Genomic DNA, 4,757 nt, shown 5'->3' with positions numbered 1-4,757 from the left:
GAGTTATACTATGTGTATAGAAAAGAAAGTAGAATAATGAGCTAAGTTGAGCTAAACTGAATTGAATTAAACTGAAGTAGAATAATACTAAGTCGAGCTTAACTAATTTGAAGATCATTCCAAATAAAAGCACAGGACCTTGTAATATTGATCTTGTAGATAATACAAAGTCGAGCTTCACTTGATGTCCGATCCACGAACCCTCATTACAAAATGCTAAACTAAAGCCATACTTGTATATCTTCATCATATCGTATGAGGAAGTCTAAAGGGATATTGTTATTTATGTGTATGTGTTGGTATATAATAATAAGGATATAATGGTATGTTAGTATAACAATAAAAGGTGATGAGACCACATTTTGTCACTTTAATTTATAAATTTTTAGTATACCACTTACCATTACAAGTTTACAACCATTTATAATATCATTACACTACCAATAACACGATTTCATAACCGAATAGTATATATACTAACTTCAAAAGCATACCATTTTAGCAATCTTAAGTAACATCATAATCATTTATAGCCTATATATATATATATATATATATATATATATATATATTATTTCACTATAAATTGTACATTTCACAATTCAATAATACTAATGTTAACCTTTAAAATATTTACAAATTTGCCTTGTTGTGTAACAACAAATACATAACTATATTACATTACTACTTCCACTCAGTCTCTCTACGCGATTGGACAAACAAAAAAGGAAATACAAGTACTCTATATTTATATTAGTACCAGAATTGGCAGGCAACTGCCTAGTTTAAAAGAATCTAAGGCAAGGAAACTCATGTCATAATCAAAAAGTTATTGAGTCACTTGATCAGTGAACATTGCCTCCCCTTAAAAACACAGGTTAATTTTCTGAGCATATGCAAAGAATAGAACCCCAAATTTATTGCCAGTTAATGTCACTGTGTTGCTTACCCTGCATACAATCAGGAAATTCACCCCCTTATCTTCAACACATAATAATAATATAAAAATATATTTATATAAATAATAATTAAAAACAAAAAAATACATACAAAGCAATACAAAGTCTAAATAAAATATACAGTGCGTCTTTTATAACACAAGAACAAAGTGACCCTTAAAACAGTAATCGAGTAACCCAAGTAACATTGATCGAGTAACCCTTTTAACAATGACGAAGGGTCTGTTCACATTTACTGAATTGAACTGAACTAATTGGAACTGAACTGAAGTGAACTGAATTGAGCTGAAATTAATATTTATGAGAGAGGGAAATTAGGAGCTGAACTGAACTTATTGAAGTTGAACTGAATTGAAATTAAGTAAATATAAACAAGCCCGAAGTAACCCCATAATATTGACGAAGTAATTCCTGGACACTTAATCGCCTTACTAGGTAACTTTAACCCTTATAACACTTATAGCTAGCTATATGACGTGACTAGCTACATTTTAGTTCGTATAATTGAAAATATATAAAAATAAAATTGGTTGGTTTGAGTGGAAAAAGGAGGGTATTTCTTGAGATTCCCTACTAACAAGGACAATGATCACAACCCGCACGAGCCACTCTCTTCCTTGGATTCCCTTCTAATTTGATGGCTATCTCTGACTCAGACACCACCCTACTTAATTATTTTAATATCAAACCATATTATATAATTGTGATACATATAAAAACTTTATATTATCACATTATCTTTATGTATTGTACTATATCTAATTATGGAGTGGAGTAGTTCATAATATCAAGACCAATTATTCATGTCTATTATGTTTATGTCCCACGCGTTAATTAAAGTATAATGGAATTATCCTAATTTCTTTGATTTTTTCCCTTTTTCTTCCCCCAACTACTCCCATGAAAAATAAAAATAGGGAATGATTGTATATTATATATGTTTCTTCAAAAAATAAAATAAAAAAATGTATGTGTTATTTATAAGGATTGCATGATCTTTACAAATCATGTTGTTTTTCTGGGTAATTTGAAATATCTTACTTGTATGACCATTTCTTTACGAATTGATAAAAAAACAACATACATGATACATCATACACGCTGTATATGCCTAATTAATATTCCCTCGTCGAGATATGAATCAACGTGATACCTACACATGTTAATATAAATATAATTCTCCATAATGCATATGATAATTTACTGCGAATTGACGGACACAATCAAATCTAACCTTAACTTTTTTAATAGTTGATTAATCAACCATGAAAGAATTGGTTGGTTCATTAGTTGAGTCATTAGTCTTTCTTGTGGACCACATTTAAACCTTCCATAGATAAAAATAAAAAAAAAATGCAATCAACTCGTGTGGGGATCGACTTAAAGCTGCGAAATGAAATTGATACGTATGTGCTGATGAATTGAGCACACAAAAGTGGAATTTCTTGACTTGAATTGGTCACTTTTTGTGGAATGTGGAAGCCTTTTTATAATTGATCAAAAAAAGACAATAGAATTAGCATAGAATATAGAATATTGAACCATTATATTCATAATAGAATTTATATATATTGCAATATTGCATGGTAGACCAATTCACATTCATAACTTTGCCAATTTATCATCATTTCCTTTGTATTTGAACTTCACTAATCATTTCAATATACAGATTAATAATTATCGGATTCTTATTTGAACATCATATTTTTGACATGACAATTTCATTTTAAAATAAGTTTAGCTGATTTTTACAGAACTGCAAAGGTTACTGCTCAAATAAACATACCAGATACCACAAACGCTTAATCTGTTACCAAAAAACAGCCTAATTACGAGTCATACATAGAGATAAAAGAGGTAAGTAAGGGATGTAATTACGACCATTAATTGGTGTAATTTGTGGTAGTAGTATCTTTTAAATGAATTGGCATCATTTGGTACCAAAGTTAGCTTTATTATTGCCCAATATAATCAAAAATAATATTCCACCAACCAAATTGGACTGCTATATTAAAGTAAAGTAGGAAAATAAAAAGGAAATACATAATAAAGATTTTAATTAGGAGCATACAAATTAATAAAACGCGTATGGGCGGCACAAAGAAAATTCAAAAGCATTTTGCTTTCTTTGATTTGACCACATATAGAAATTAATTAACTAAAAAAACACAAAAATTAAAAAATATACAATTTCACACCATAAAAATTAAAAATTTATACAGTAAGATAAGATTCCTTCTTTTTCATCACCAGGAAATAATTCTACTAAAAACCAAAATATGATTACCAAACAAACCTCATGCTTGATTTATCATTTGGTCAGTGAGATTGTGACCTCTTTCACCATTAACTTATATTTTCAAAAAAAAAAAAAAAAAAAAAAAAAAAAAAAAAAAAAAAAAAAAAAAAACAACTATAAAATGTTAATAAAAACTTCCCAACATTTTTTTTAATTAAAAAAAAACCCTTTTACCTAAAAGGGTTTTTACTAAAAACCTCATTCACACTATTACTCTTCAAAAAAAAAAAAAAAAACCCTAATAACTAATTAAAAATAAAACACGCTAAATATGCTATTAGTTATAATTAATTTTTTTTGAAATTTTTTTGATTTTGAAAAAAAAAGGGGGAAAATTCAAACCTTGATATCTCTGATAGGAGTAGCAAACATGAAGAATTTGTCTAAATCAGGATGAGCAAAAAAAGTGATTGGCCTCCTTTTTTGAAATAAACAAGTACTATTTCTTGGCTTCTTTGGTGCTGGTGGACAAGTTGTTATCTCTGGTATCTTATACTTCTCTGATTTTGGTGTCGTGCACAAATCACCACTACCACCATTTGATGAGCTATTATTATTACTTTTGTTGTTGTTAATTCTTTGATGGTCATCTTCCTGGTTGTCGAAACACGAAACCGATTCGACACGATTGTTATATTCCTTTGATTTCTTGGGTGGTTTTTGGCTATGTAGCAATGATAGTTGTTGCTCCTTCTTGTAAATGCTTCTTGTGATGATCTTCCTTGTTGTTGGTGTTGATATTTTTTGGGTTCTTCTTCTACTTGTTGTTGGTGCCATTTTTCTTTTGATAGGTTTTTGTTTTTTTTGGGAGAAACTGAAACGCATACAAATTATAAAATCAAATGATTTATTCAATTACATAAATAAGAAAGTAAAGAAGAAAAAAATTAATTTAATTTTTTATAAAATGATTTATAATAGAAATGACATTTTCTTGAAAGATGAGAAATATGACTAGTTCTTTAGGGGACATACCTTTTGTTGTAAACTAAAATTCGTTTATTTTCTCAGAAAATTCTTGATGATGAAGACTTAACATCACTTGTAGAAGCAAAGATACATTAAAGAAGGGTTTTATGATCAGGACTTTTGTAAGGAGGACAGAGAGAAAGTGCGTGTATGAGAGAGAAAGAGGAGGCAATAGGAGAGAAAAAAGAGGAGGTGTGAAGAGAGAATTTAGGTTTATACTAGAGTACTAATTTGTCCCTATATTTATCTCTTTATGTATTTTTTTTTTTAATTTTTACTGGGTAAATATCAAATTGGATTTTACCAGTTGTACTTTTTAAACCTTTGTATTTACTTATTTAGAGATATTTTGTTAATAAAGCTCGAAACGATGTCATTGTTAACTTGTTATCTATTGAATTGCGATGTTTTTTTTATTTTTTTATTTTTTTATATTTTTTATTTTTTATTTTTATTCAACGTAACTTAGGACTTGTTTTCTTCAGCTTAAATTCAGTTCAGTTCAATTTTTAATATTTTTTTTCCTTATA

Source organism: Chenopodium quinoa, unplaced genomic scaffold (genome assembly GCF_001683475.1).
Source record: "Chenopodium quinoa cultivar QQ74 unplaced genomic scaffold, ASM168347v1, whole genome shotgun sequence".
NCBI lineage: Eukaryota > Viridiplantae > Streptophyta > Magnoliopsida > Caryophyllales > Amaranthaceae > Chenopodium > Chenopodium quinoa.
The sequence above is the reverse complement of the archived record's forward strand: the minus strand, read 5'-3'. Positions refer to the sequence as shown.